The following is a 15716-nucleotide window of genomic DNA, read 5'->3' on the forward strand; positions in this document are numbered from 1 at the left end:
TTTCAGCCAATCAGCTTAATTGGAGCAGAAATGAAGATGTATTCCAAAGTTCTAGCCCTGAAGAGAAAGTTATTAACAAGCTCATACATCCTGACCAAACAGGGTTTATAAAGGGTTGTCAGGCAGCCGATAACATGCTCCACTCGTTTCATGTGGTTGCTGAGGCTTCCAATCTGGATACCCCGTGTGCTGTGTTATCATTAGATGCAGAGAAAGCCTTTGACTGCTTAGGGGGAGAATATTTATGGCCTTGTTCTTGAACATTTTGGTTTTGGAGCTAGATTTATACATATGATCTGCACCATGTATGTGAATCCTTCTATTATATCTACTGGAACTACCCATTCTAATCCATTTATCATACAACAAGGATGTAAACAAGGTTGTCCCGCCTTCCCTATGCTATTTGCTCTCTCTTGAACCACTGGCACAAAGCAAACGTCAAAATTCGGCTTCCTCACATTTCAAAATCAAACAAACTGAACAAGCAATTTCTCTGGACGCAGATGACACTGCTCTACGCCGCAAACGCTCAGAAATCCCTCCAGCCAATAATGTCTATTTTCACAGCATTCAGCTCATGGTCTGGTTACAAGATCAACTGGTCTAAATCAGCTCTACTACCTCTTAACTCAGCTATGGGAAGCGTGCAACTACCACCCATGATCCCAGTGAAGAAACAAATCAGCTAATTAGGCATCACCATATCCCCCTCTATTCACACTACTGGCAGGAAAAACTACTTAGAAACCTTTCAAAAGATCCAAAAAGACATAAGATGGTCCGCTATGGCCACTTCTGTGCATGCTATTAAAATTTATGTCCTCCCTAGTGTCATATTTATGGGTTCCATGTTTCCACTGCCTCCTCCTATATACCATTGGTCTAAACTTGACTCTGTCATAAAGAAGTTCATTTGGGGGAGAAAGAGGCCACAGATTAAATATGCAACACTACAGAGAACAAAATCTTCAGGTGTACTTGCAGTTCCAAATAAATGTTTTTATCACCTATCATTCCAAATACATTTCCAGAACACCTAGTTAAACCCAGAGGTTTCTGTTCCTTGGTGTGCTATAGAAGAGTCAATAGTTTCACCAATTAGATTACAAGATTTATTATTTTCTGGATTGACAACTAAAAAATGTGCATTATTGTTTGGACCCATTATAGCATACTCAGTAAATGTGTGGATATCTACAGAGAAGCATATGTGATCTAATCTTAAATGGCATTTATACTCTCCAATATTGTGTAATAAAGAATTCTTAGCGTGTAAGAAACCATTTATATGAGATTCTTGGTCTAAGAAGGGTATTTATACTTTCAAAGACATATTCAATTTGAATGGACTCCTCAGTTTCCAGGAAATCCGCCAGTGTTTTAATGTCCCAGGCTCATCATTTTGTCTTTACCTTCAACTCCGCCTATCCAGCAGAACTAGCAGTACACCCATTGGTCAAACTTCTAATGGACAGATGCCCCTCAAAAGGAGTTGTTTCTAATAGCTATAGTCAATTAATTCTAGCCGTACAAACACCATTACCTCTATCCAATGTACTGGAAATATGTAAGAATAACACATAAAAAAAATACATCAGATGGGTTTTAGTCCATCGGCTTAATGTGAGTTCTGCACCACAGGGGATCTTGGTACTTTTCAGCATGTGCTGTGGAAATGCCCGAGGGTGGTTTAATTCTGGGGGAAGGCCAACGATGTCATCTCTGTACTTATAGGGAAAATACTGCCATTAGATCCAATTGTGATATTGCTTTGTGATTACTCTGATTTGCACTTGTCAGAACGCCAAAGGAGAGTGTGGTTGGCAGGAACCACAGCTTTTAAGAAAATGAAGCGTCACAGCTCAGTTGAAAAATATATGGCAAATAGAAATCCAATATGGATTGTGTTGAGAGATAGATGAGAGGTGTTGAATAGAGCTGAAGGGTGGGACTAATAACACCAAGATAACAAATGTAAAACATATTGGGTCTGTAAAATGTATATAGGTTCAGGACTTTTGTGAAATAGCACAGTTACAAAAATATGGCAACTATAAATCAAACTGAATGGACATGAGAAATGAAGGGCCAGGAATAAAAACAAACAAAATATAACTATTGTCAAATAGATTGTGTCCGTAAAATGTGTATAGTATGTACAGTTGAAGTCGGAAGTTTAAATACACTTTAGCCAAATACATTTAAACTCAGTTTTTCACAATTCCTGACATTTAATCCTTGTAAAAATTCTCTGCCTTAGGTCAGTTAGGATCACCACTTTATTATCAGAATGTGAAATGTCAGAATAATTGTAGAGAAAATGATTTATTTCAGCTTTTATTTCTTTCATCACATTCCCAGTGGGTCAGAAGTTTACATACACTCAATTAGTATTTGGTAGCATTGCCTTTAAATTGTTTAACTTGGATCAAACGTTTCAGGTAGCCTTCCACAAGCTTCCCACAATAAGTTGGGTGAATTTTGGCCCATTCCTCCTGACAGAGCTGGTGTAACTGAGTCAGGTTTGTAGGCCTTGTTGCTTGCACATGCTTTTTCAGTTCTGCCCACAAATTTTCTATGGGCCGGGCTTTGTGATGGGCACTCCAATACCTTGACTTTGTTGTCCTTAAGCCATTTTGCCACAACTTTGGAAGTATACTTGGGGTCATTGTCAATTTAGAAGACCCATTTGCAATCAAGCTTTAACTTCCTGACTGATGTCTTGAGATTTTGCTTCAATATATCCACATCATTTTCCTCCTCATGATGCCATCTATTTGTGAAGTGCACCAGTCCCTCCTGCAGCAAAGCAACCCCACAACATGATGCTGCCACCCCCGTGCTTCACGGTTGGGATGGTGTTCTTCAGCTTGCAAACCTCCCCTTTTTCCTCCAAACATAACGATGGTCATTATGGCCAAACAGTTCTATTTTTGTTTCATCAGACCAGAGGACATTTCTCCAAAGACTACGATCCTTGTCCCCATGTGCAGTTGCAAACCGTAGTCTGGCTTTTTTATGGCGGTTTTGGAGCAGTGGCTTCTTCCTTGCTGAGCGGCCTTTCAGGTTATGTCGATATATGACTTGTTTTACTGTGGATATAGATACTTTTGTACCTGTTTCCTCCAGCATCTTCACAAGGTCCTTTGCTGTTGTTCTGGTATTGATTTGCACTTTTCACACCAAAGTGCGTTCATCTCTAGGATACAGAATGCGTCTCATTCCTGACTGGTGTGACGGCTGCGTGGTCCCATGGTGTTTATACTTGCGTACTATTGTTTGTACAGATGAACGTGGTACCTTCAGGCGTTTGGAAATTGCTCCCAAGGATGAACCAGACTTGTGGAGGTCTACAATTTTTTTCTGAGGTCTTGGCTGATTTTCTTTAGATTTTCCCATGATGTCAAGCAAAGAGGCACTGAGTTTGAAGGTAGGCCTTGAAATACATCCACAGGTACACCTGTGTGTATGTATGTATGTATGTATGTATGTATGTATGTATGTATGTATGTATGTATGTATGCATGTATGCATGTTTATATATATGTGGGTATGTATGATTGTGTATGTGTATAAATATATTTCCCCCCAAAACTCTATGGGGGATTGGAAATGATGCAGACAATTACATTGATGGAAGCTACAATCTATCTGCAATATTAAAGCTGATCCATCCCCTAAAGAAAAAAAGAAAATTATTGTACAGTTACCATTGCAACAATGACTGCTCACATTTAAGGAAATTGTACTTATGGAGCTCTCCACAGCCAGGATCCACAGGGCCAAGGTGTCCACTCTGGACACATAGAAAAAAGTATGTATGAATCCTATGAATTTAAATAATAAAAACTTGATGTAAAAGTAGTATTTTACTAGATGATTTTCACTTTTAGGTGTCTTTACTTTTACTCAAGTATTACCATTTGGTACTTTTTACACTACGGGTTTCTTCCTATGATGGGTTTGTTTGGAGGTCACAGTGGCAAAGCAATTCCCCTAGTCCCTGTGAGGGTGCAGGGTTGTGTGCCATTTTGGGATGCCCTTCCTCTGACTTTTTCATCCAGTCAAATGCAAAGTATATCCATTTTCATGACCTTTGTCATGCGTCTTTTCATTCTGGCGCTGCAAAAAAAGAGCTGATGATTGGGACTGAAAAGGGCAGCCTCATGAGCGCACAGGAAGACTGACCTCTGAACTACGACCTTTAGGGGGTGTCAACGGGGAGTTGTGGATGGTTTGATGACCTGGAGATGGAGCCACCATCGCATTAATGATCAGGGTATAGGGACTCGGTTAGAATAGAGGTTGTGTCTAGTACGCCACTCCTCATTTCCTTCCCCATTAGTAGGTCAAGGTCTGGATTGGACTTCATCTTTTTGGTTTCAACCAATCAAGTCATCTTAAAGAGAGACAAGGACAGTGATGGTAAGGTTTCTTACCTAGACCACTTACCAGCAGGCAATAGAATTTCCTGATTTAACAAAAATATAAATGCAACATGTAAAGTGTTGGTCCCATGTTTCATGAGCAGAAATAAAAGATCCTAGAATTTTTCAAGACGCACAAAAAGTGTATTTCTCTCAAATTTTGTGCAGAAATGTGTTTACATCCCTGTTAGTGAGCATTTCGCCTTTGCTAAGATAATCCATGCACCTTACAGGTGTGGCATATCAAGAAGCTGATTAAACAGCATGATCATTCGGGGTCTCCCGAATGGCGCAGCGGTCACAGGCACTGATCAGTGCCAGAGGCGGATCCCGGGCTGTGTTGCAGCCGGCCGCAACCGGGAGACCCATGAGGCAGTGAACAATTGGCCCAGCATCGTCTGGGTTAGGAGAGGGTTTGGCCGGCTGGGATGTCCTTGTTTCCTTCACGCTCTAGCAACTCCTTGTGGCGGCCGGGTGCATGCACGCTGGCTTCTGTTGCAAGCTGTACGGTGTTTCCTCCGATACATTGGTGCGGCTGGTTTCCGGATTAAGCAAGCAGTGTGTCAAGATGCAGTGCAGTTTGGCGGGATCGTGTTTTGGAGGACGCATGGCTCTCGACCTTAGCCTCTCCCAAGTCCGCACAGGAGTTGCAGCGATGGAACAAAACTGTAAGTACCAATTGGATATCACAAAATTGGGGAGAAAAGGTGGTAACAAGTACCATAAAACAACACGATCATTACACATGTGCACCTTGTGCTGGGTACAATAAAAGGCCATTCTTAAATGTGCAGTTTGTCACGCAACACAATGCTGCAGATGTCCACATTTTCAGGGAGCGCGCAATTGGCATTCTGACTCAGGAAAGTCCACCAGAGCTGTTGCCAAAGAATTTAATGTTAATTTCTCTACAATAAGCCGCCTCCAATGTCATTTTAGAGATTTTGGCAGTACGCTCAACCGGCCTCACAACAGCAGACCACGTGTAACCATGTCAGCCCAGGACCTCCACATCCGGCTTCTTCCCCTGCGGGATCATCTGAGACCAGCCAACCAGACAGCTGATGAAACTGAGGAGTATTTCTGTCTTTAATAAAACCCTTTTGTGGGGGAAAACAAATTAAGATTGGCTGGGCCTGGCATCCCAGTGGGTGGGCCTATTCCCACCCATGGCTGCACTCCTGCCCAGTCATGTGAAATCCATAGATTAGGGTCTAATGAATGTCTTTCAATTGACTGATAGGAACTGTAACTCAGTTAAATCGTTGAAATAGTTGCATTTCTATTTTTGCTCAGTATAGTTTGATTTTGAGCGTAAAGGACATAATTGTGGTAAAATACATCTGTTGTCATATATAGGCCTACAGTACATTGGCCTACACACCAATGATGTATGTAAACTCAGCAAAAAAAGAAACGTCCTCTCACTGTCAACTGCGTTTATTTTCAGCAAACTTACCATGTGTAAATATTTGTATGAACATAACTAGATTCAACAACTGAGACATAAACTGAACAAGTTCCACAGACATGTGACTAACAGAAATGGAAAAATGTGTCCCTGAACAAAGAGGGGGGTCAAAATCAAAAGTAACAGTCAGTATCTGGTGTGGCCCCCAGCTGCATTAAGTACTGCAGTGCATCTCCTCCTCATGGACTGCACCAGATTTGCCGGTTCTTGCTGTGAGATGTTACCCCAACTCTTTCACCAAGGCACCTGCAAGATTCCGGACATTTCTTGGGGGAATGGCCCAAGCCCTCACTCTCTGATCCAACAGGTCCCAGATGTGCTCAATGGGATTGAGATCCGGGCTCTTCGCTGGCCATGGCAGAACACTGACATTCCTGTCTTGCAGGAAATCACTCACCGAATGAGCAGTATGGCTGGTGGCATTGTCATGCTGGAGGGTCATGTCAGGATGAGCCTGCAGGAAGGGTACCACATGAGGAGGAGGATGTCTTCCCTGTAACTCACAGCGTTGAGATTGCCTGCAATGACAACAAGCTCAGTCCGATGATGCTGTGACACACCACCCCAGACCATGACGGACCCTCCACCTCCAAATCGATCCCGCTCCAGAGTACAGACCTCGGTTTAACGCTCATTCCTTCGACGATAAACGCGAATCCGACCATCACCCCTGGTGAGGCAAAACCACGATTCGTCAGTGAAGAGCACTTTTTGCCAGTCCTGTCTGGTCCAGTCTGGTCCAGGCGACGTTGTTGCCTGTGATGTCTGGTGAGGACCTGCCTTACAACAGGCCTACAGTCCAGCCTCTCTCAGCCTATTGCGGACAGTCTGAGCACTGATGGAGGGATTGTGCGTTCCTGGTGTAACTCGGGCAGTTCTTGTTGCCATCCTGTACCTGTCCCGCAGGTGTGATGTTCAGATGTACCGATCCTGTGCAAGTGTTGTTACACGTGGTCTGCCACTGCGAGGACGATCAGCTCTCCGTCCTGTCTCCATGAAGCGCTGTCTTAGGCGTCTCACAGTACAGACATTACAATTTATTGCCCTGGCCACATCTGCAGTCCTCATGCCTCCTTGCAGCATGCCTAAGGCACGTTCACGCAGATGAGCAGGGACCCTGGGCATCTTTCTTTTGTTGTTTTTCGGAGTCAGTAGAAAGGCCTCTTTATTGTCCTAAGTTTTCATAACTGTGACCTTAATTGCCTACCTTTGGTAAGCTGTTAGTGTCTTAACGACCATTCCACAGGTGCATGTTTATTAATTGTTTATGGTTCATTGAACAAGCATGGGAAACAGTGTTTAAACCCTTTACAATGAAGATCTGTGAAGTTATTTGGATTTTTACGAATTATCTTTGAAAGACAGGATCCTGAAAAAGGGACGTTTATGTTTTTGCTGAATTTATTAGTGTTGCGCGGGTTGACTCATAACCCATGGTTATATCTGCTTGGCAGCTGCATTTAAGATCATTAAATATTGTGTGGACGAAGGGTGGCGGGCCGGTTAAATAAAGAGAAAACAATACCTTAAAAAAATCAAAAAAAAATTCATTCTTGTGCAATTTATATCTATATGCTTTTTCATTATTTTAGGCTATCTAGCATTAGTGCATAAGCATTAGGGCCTCACTGTACATGCCCAAATAGCCTACACGCCAATCACCAAATGCTTTTGGTAACAGGCAGAAAAAGTTAACGTCAATCCACGGAGGCAAAAAGGACAATGTCGGAGTCAGTGGAAGTCGGTGCCATTTAAGATGAGGGATGCTATTTTTGAGCATGGCCTTATTTCTATTACAGCATATTGGATGACTGTCATTCATATTCCATTCACCCAGCTCAATGTAACATCGATAGGTTTAGGTTTTGACATGATACTCAGATTTTTCCCTATACCTATCATGAGGCTGCTACAACCTAGCCTAGGAATTGAAGTTTACAACATAGTTTAGAGAAATATTTTAGTATTCAATGTGACAGACAGTGACACATTCAATACCACCTTGCACACTCTTGCCTGAATCTAGCTGATCTAGGGTGTAATCATTAGTCCAACCGTTGCAAACAATAGTTTTTATTGGACAAATTCAGGTATGTTTATTCCCATTTAGTTCGGTTTGCTTTAAGAAAAATGTTTTTCAACAGAATCGGCGGAATGAATACACACCTAATCACCTGCAAACACAGTTCACTTTCATAGCAGCCACATACAAATATCATGATCATTTTGCTCATTGTATAATTCCTACTCACATCTACGGGCTTCCTCCTCTCACCTTTTCCCTTCGCTTGAGGACTTCATTGCACAACACAACAGCTGTCTGTGACCAGGCAAAAAAACTTTCCAAGCCAAACCTTCATACCATAACTGCTAACCACTACACACAGCCTACATCATTGTCAACATATTAGCTAGCATCATAGTCAACATAGCTACTAGAACTAACGCATTAGTAAACCCGTTACAACCATGCATTACAGTGTACAGCGAGCAGTTACACCGGCGAGCCCTGGTGGCAATAAATTAATAAAACCAAAAGCTTACCTTGACTTGGAAGAGTTCCAGTGTTGGATAGCCATAGCCAGATAGCTTACATAACACCCCTCTTTGTTTGAGCCAGTTGTTTGAGTAGGCTAAACTAGCTAGCTGCATTCGCTAGCTATGTAAGCGAAAGTGAAAAAATGTATTTGTTCAAAAACTGTTCAACTATTGTCTTTCTCTTTGAGTCAACTACTCACCACATTTTCTGCACTGCAGTGCTAGCTAGCTGTAACTTATGCTTTCAGTACTAGATTAATTCTCTGATCCTTTGATTGGGTGGAAAATATTTCAGTTCACGCTGCAAGAGCTCTGATAGGTTGGAGGATGTCAGGATTGTCATAATTACTATAATATAATAATAACCATGAGCCTTCTCGGTTTTCAATTGAAGTCAATGTACCCAGAGGAAGATGGAAACTAGCCGTTCTCCGGCTACACCATGATGCTACCCCAGAGAATGCTGTTGAGGCTACAGTAAACCTTCATTGCAAAAGTGTGTTTTAATCAATTATTCGGTGACGTGAACATATTTAGTATAGTTTTATCCAAAAATGATTTTTTAAATGAAATTCACTGAGGAGGATGGTTCTCCCCTTCCTCATCTGAGGAATCTCAACTGGTCAGAGTTTAATTCAATAAGAGAAAAGGTGCAAAAGGAGAGTTGAAAATAAAGAGAAGAGAGGATCAGAAAAGTAATGTTTGGGAAAGATTTGGTGAAGTGGTAAAAGAGGACGATAGCATAACGATGTTATGTGTGATGATTGTGAGGCGCTATACAAATTCGACAGTCACAAGATGGGGACCTCAAATAGGCATATGGCATTTCAAGGGATCTGTAGCCTACTGTTCAGATGGGTTAAATGGGAACTGAAATCTGGACACTGACTTTGGGTCTATAACCTCTGATAGTCTTAATATTAACTCCTGCAAAATTAAGCTTTTTTTTTGCACTAAAATTATACACCAAATGTACTGTAGGCAAAATGTTTACTCAGGAAGAGGAGTGGAGAAATATTATTTATTTATTTCAACATCTTGAGAGAATGCAAATGCTCAGTTAGATACCATCTGAAGAGGTGCTATCATTATCAGCATCATAAAAGCTGATAGTATTTCAACCACATAAAATATGCTTAGAAGCCAAACTGAAATATGATCAGAAACATGTTGGGTCGTTTTCACAGCTTTCTATTACTTTACAACTGGTCAAACTGATGCAATTTGGAAATTTTGCACAGAAAATCATTCCAGTTTTTTGGGAGAGTTATTGCATTTACTCCCTTGTCCCTAAACGTATTTGCCCCCCGAAAAAGATGACAGAGAAAACGTTACCAATGTCAACTAGATTGAAACATTCATTCTATTGATGTATGACATTATTCTGGTGATCAAGGGTTTATTTAGACCTCTAGAGCAACAGAGGAGAAGCTGCATGTATCTAATTATAGACAAGTTGATTAACAAATAGCCTACCAAAATGTTGAAAAGTATAAGCAGAAACATATCTAAATCACGCCCCAAAAAATCCTGCACCCCCTGTCAAAAAATCGTTCCGTCATCTTTGATTGCAGCCTACAGTGGGCCTCATATTTTTACTTTATAACATAGTAGCGCGGTTGCTGATGGGCTATTAGCAATTGCGGACGGCTGCGGGTGAACAAACAGTTGACCCGCGCATCACAGGTATATGTAGGCCTCATACCGGTAATTGGCCTACACGCACTATGGGTCTGTACTTATTTACCATTATGAACACTGCCTATGTTTTTGACATGAAAGATATAATATGTTACTATTGCAATGATAACAAGACCACTGAAATTATTGTTAATTTTTTTATTCTTGTTGCCAAATACTTCATACACAAACAAAAATCCAAAATTCTATACCAAAGTTACACATTTTTCTGATTGAATTCAACTATCTTATTAAAACATTAACCCTAGTGAATAACAACAAGAATAACATCTTCCTGAATCATTATACTAAGATTTTTTCAGAGTGAATACAATTGCACTAAAATTGTTTATATTTTTGTATTATTTTATTGATATTTTTTTTATGTTTGAGTATTTTCTTGTTAATACCTGTGTTTTGTTTTGTTAGACATGTTTGATGTAGCAATGTAAGTTGATTTCTGTATTATGAAAAAAAATAAAAATAAAAGGGGTCTGTGCTGCGCTTACCCACGGCTACCACTAGGCGGCTTCCTTGTCACACATTCAGATTTTCTGTCTCATTGCCTCTGTGCATTATTGCCAGTGAGACAGGAGTACGTGGGCCGAGGTTTGGGTGTTAACTCGGAGACAACGCTTAATACGGCACATTGTGACCAATATAATTTAAGGCGGCCCATCTCAGATGTATAATCTTGACGTTAAACCCTGACTCTACTTCTCTCATAGCATGAACCGTGAAGTTCAACCCAGAAAACTGCAAAAGCAGCAGGTAGGCCCTCTGCACAGTGCTCAACCCAGAGATGTTAAACAATACATTATCCTACTTCGAAAGACAAAAAAAAAAAAGGTCATTTTATAGGGCTACGTAGCCTACCGTTGTTTTATGCTACAAGGTGTGATTGAAAAGTTCTGGGGAAAGTGGAGGAGAAAGAGAGAGAATATTATTGGTTCTGGTCCGGCTGCTCTTATGATCAGTCGAAGCACGTATCTCCGTTCATCCGTGTCTTTCTGGAGCTCACTTGCAGCTGCTGGGGGTATTGAATTCAGATGAGGCAGTCTCCGGCTCAAGCGCTCCCATCGCTACAGGTGGAAATGCTCTTATCAATAGCGCTGTCCAAGCCTGACTTGGGGCCGATCACTCTCATTGATGCATTTTGGTGCCCTCACTCTCCCCCAGGTAGGCATCGATTTTAATTCCGCTGATTCTGTTGCAAAACGTTTCTTTAATAGAAGCAAACATAACGAAACGGGGATGGACCTACCTGAATGTGTCCAATAGAAACTCTCGTTTTAGTTGCAAAACGAAACTCTTTTGCAAGTGTTTGGACTAACGATTACATCATGTTGTAGCCTAAACATATTTATGTTACATTGAGCTGGGTGAATGGAATATGAATGACAGTCACCCAATATGCTATAATAGAAATATGGCCATCCTCCTTAATCTTAATCGGCACTGACTGCCACTGGAATTTGACCAGTGTCCATGACCCCTCTTGCTGCCACATACAGTATGTAAGCCTCAACCCCCATTAACGTGTACATCAACCCAACCATCCCAGCGAGCGCTCCCAGTGCACATTACCGAAATACCACACTGACCCAGAAAATCAATGCCTACCTCGCACACACAGTGGGATGGAATCTTCTCTTTGTGCCAGACTGGGTTAAAGTGACTTCTGTTTCCGTTTTCTTTTTTTGTATTCATTTATCTGTCGGGGGGGTGTATGTATGTATGTAGTGTATGTATGTATGTATGTATGTGTTATTTTACTGCTCTAGGGATGTAATTATTGTTTGGATAACCTTATTGACTATTATGTATTGATTTTTCACTGCGCAATGCAGAGAACACGGAAGAATAATTATAATTGAATTACCATAGTGAATTATTGTTATGTTTGTTTATGGATGGACTGCCAATTGGCGATTTGACACGAAAATAAAATGTCATTCATTCATTTACAGTTAATTTTCATAGCAGCCACATACAGCATCCTCACTTTTCCTATTGTATAATTCCTTCTTGCATCTACGCGCTCTTCTCCTCTCACCTTTTTCTTGAGCTGTCTCTGTGACCGGGTGAAAAAACCTCTCCAAGCCAAACCTTCATAACATAACCGCTAACCGCTACACAGCTACATCATTGTCACCATATTAGCTAGCATCATAGTCAACATAGCTAGCTACAAGAACTAACACGTTAGTAAACCCACAATTCAATCCATGTTTACAATCACATAGTAAAGTGCACAGCAAGCAGTTTAGCAGTTATACCAGCGGGCCCCGCTGGCAATAAATTAATAAAACCGAAAGCTTGCCTTGACTTGGAGGAGTTGTAGTGTTGGATAGCCTTAGCCCACTAGCTAACGTAAACAAAATTCCATTCTGTTTGAATCAGGTTGTTGAGTAGGCATTAGCTAGCTAAGCAAGTGAAAGGTAAACTAAAATGCAATTATTTCTCTCTGCTGCTTCTACCTTAATTTTTGAACAAATTAATTTGTTCAAAACTGATCAACTATTGTTTTTCTTGTTGAGTCAACTACTCACCACACTTTATACACTGCCGTGCTAACTGGCTGTAGCTTATGCTTTCAGTGCTAGATTTACTCTCTGATCCTTTGATTGGATGGACAACAAGTCAGTTCATGTTGCAAGAGCTCTGATAGGTTGGAGGACATCCTCCGGAAGTCGTCATAGTTACTGTGTAAGTTTAGGGAAGGGTGTGAGAACCATGACCCTCCTAGGTTTTGTATTGAAGTCAATGTACCCATAAGAGGACGGAAAATAGCTATCCTCTGGCAACACCAAGGTGCTACCCTAGAGGGTCCTGTTGAGACTACTGTAGTCCTTTGTTACAGAACAGTGCGTTTTAATCAGTTATTTGGTGACATGAATATATTTAGTATTGTTTTATCTAAAAATAATATCTATATATCTTTTTTAGTCGTTCCTGAAGGAGGCCCCCCTCCTCTGAGGAGCCTCCACTGTTTTATAATAGTTCAATGCCGTCATGTGTAAAATGTGCAACTGGAACGTAACATAATAGTAAAGAGCGATAGTAGCTGCTGATAGTTACGTTCATGTCATGAGGAGGGAGAGTGAAGATGATAATGTGAAAAATAAACCGTTAAGTCAAACTGATACCGGGGGCACCTTTAGGGGTCAGTGGTCCTTCAAAATGGGTGGCTGGCCTAACTGTCGTGTGCTGTGAATTAGTTGGCCACAACATGTGCGCTGATTGCGTTTTCCTGAAGTGGAAAAAATGCAAATAATAAATGTATGAGCTACAGTACGTGCTTGTTTTTTGCTTGATTAATTATGCTGTTTAATTCTAGGTCCACCAAGCTCTGCCGTAATTTCCCCATGGTCTTTCTACTGTTTCTTCTCCGTCTCTCTCCTCTTCTCCATTCCCGAAATCAATCATGGCTCCAACCATTCCCACCCAGGGGAGAGCGGCGTGAAAGCGAATGAGCTGACCGATCATGAGAAAAATAGTTTCTACACACAGATAGACAGAAAATGACCTGGCTCATCGTGTTGTGTGGCAACATAATGGCATCTGTGGTTTGGCTCTCATGAAGTTAAAACAAACACAGGCTTGTATCTTTATCCACACCTTACCTCAAGTCATGATAAACGCATTATGTGGGAGACACAGAGCGCCACTCACATCACCCTGCCCCTACCATTCCCAGGCTGGCCGCCCCTCATGCTGCCTGCTGACAGTTACAAGTTAGCATTTTCCCTCTCTTCCCGACTCTCTTTTCTCTCCCCTTATTCTCCCCTCTCTCATCCTGACTCTCCCCCTGATTCTCCCCCTGGTTCTCCCCTCTGGCTCTCCCAGGTCTTTCCTGAGAGTACTGTTCAGATCCAGGCCTCTGAGCCCCAAAGCCGGTCCTAATCCTCCCAATCGATCACCCTGAGAATTTCCTCTAGGGCACAGCAGGCCTCCACTCCACAGCGAACACACACTCTCTGACCCTACCACTTGCTCCCAGGAAGTGAAAGAGGGGGAGAGAAAGAGAGGGGAGGGGGAGAAAGATAGAGAGGAAGGGAGAGAGAGAGCGGTAAAGGGACCATCAGTGAATAGAAGTCTTGCAGATGTTTTAAATTCATGTGTCTTTCGATCTGACCTTTCCTCTGTCTCGTGACTCATTGGATCATTGTCCCCCATGATGAAATCGGGGAAGGGACTGTGGATCTCCATCCAGCCGTCCATCTGTCTCCAATATCTCAGAAGCACTGGCCCAATTTTGACGTAACTTGGGTGAATGATGCGTCTTGCCATAGAGATCCGGCATTTACAAAATGACACAGATTGGCCCAAGGCGGGAGCTGTAGTAATTAACTGAAATGTGTTAGTCACAGACAATATCTCAATTGCCCCAAGGGGGGGTGTTGCAACATTTGCGGGGGACGACATGTTTATTGTTGCCTTGTTTAATATTGCGTCATTGGAACAGTCATTGTACCTTTTCTGGCAGTTGCGGAGGGTGACTTGCATTTATCTATAGTTGTGATCAGAGGCTCTCCTCTTCCAGGATTCTGTCTGAGACAGATTCAAACAGTAACCACTGGCAACCGATATTAGCATCTTCAGCTGTGTGAGGTAGGCCATCGCGCTGGATGCTAGAGTGAGGAGGCAGACAATGATGGTAGCCTACGGTTTGATTGCCCAGGATGTGGCTTTCATTAACAGTGAATTTGAAGATGTAAAGTCAAGCAAAACTGTGTTCAGTATAGGCCTGTTCGACAAAAATAACAAGCAGGATGATGAAAGGGACATAAACTGAACTGATTTAAAATATAAGTAGGCTAGCGCTCTTTCAAAATAAGACACAGGCTTCAAATATGCACCGGCATGCTGACATGTCCCTCTGTCTGGCCAAGACAGTAATGACCAGGTTTAAATAGGACACACCTTACCCAGAATGCAACCAGAGCATACCAATTTCCTAATTAACCATAAGCAAAACTAGAGCATAGGGATACAGACATGCTCTCCCTGAGAATTAGAAACATTAGCCTGACCAGCAACACTGGATAAACCTTGCACGCTCAAATGCACTTCTGTTTGCCTGTCAAACTGCGACCTGGAAACCTGACGAATCCCCATTTTTTTGGGGAAATATAGCTAAATTATATATTTTTTAAAAAACATAATCACATCGTAGCTCAGTTGTAAGCTTTAATTAACAAATGCAAGAATGGAAACCGAGTAGGAATATCTAATGGAGCCCAAACAAAGGTTTGGCACCAAAACCAATCCGGTTTGTGAGACAATATGTCTTTTCAATAAACAGTTTTGCTTATTTGCTTGTTTAAATTGATCAGTCACTGAAATCATAACCGTGTCCAACTGTGGACCTAGCTGTATGCACTATAAGCCCTATTCTATTTTGGGACTGGAATGTGATGTGGCATATGCATTAGAGAACAACAATTATCGGCCAAGCCGATATATCTGGCTGATATTGGCCTTTTCTAGTCTATCGGCTATCGGCCTTTCTCTATCGGCTTTGCTGAAATACCCTCTACATAGCAAAACTGCTGCTATGCCACAAGCTCTGCACAATGCCGAGAAATGTCTAG

This window comes from Salmo salar, chromosome 09, assembly GCF_965601325.2.
Source record: "Salmo salar chromosome 09, fSalSal1, whole genome shotgun sequence".
Taxonomy (NCBI): Eukaryota; Metazoa; Chordata; class Actinopteri; order Salmoniformes; family Salmonidae; genus Salmo; species Salmo salar.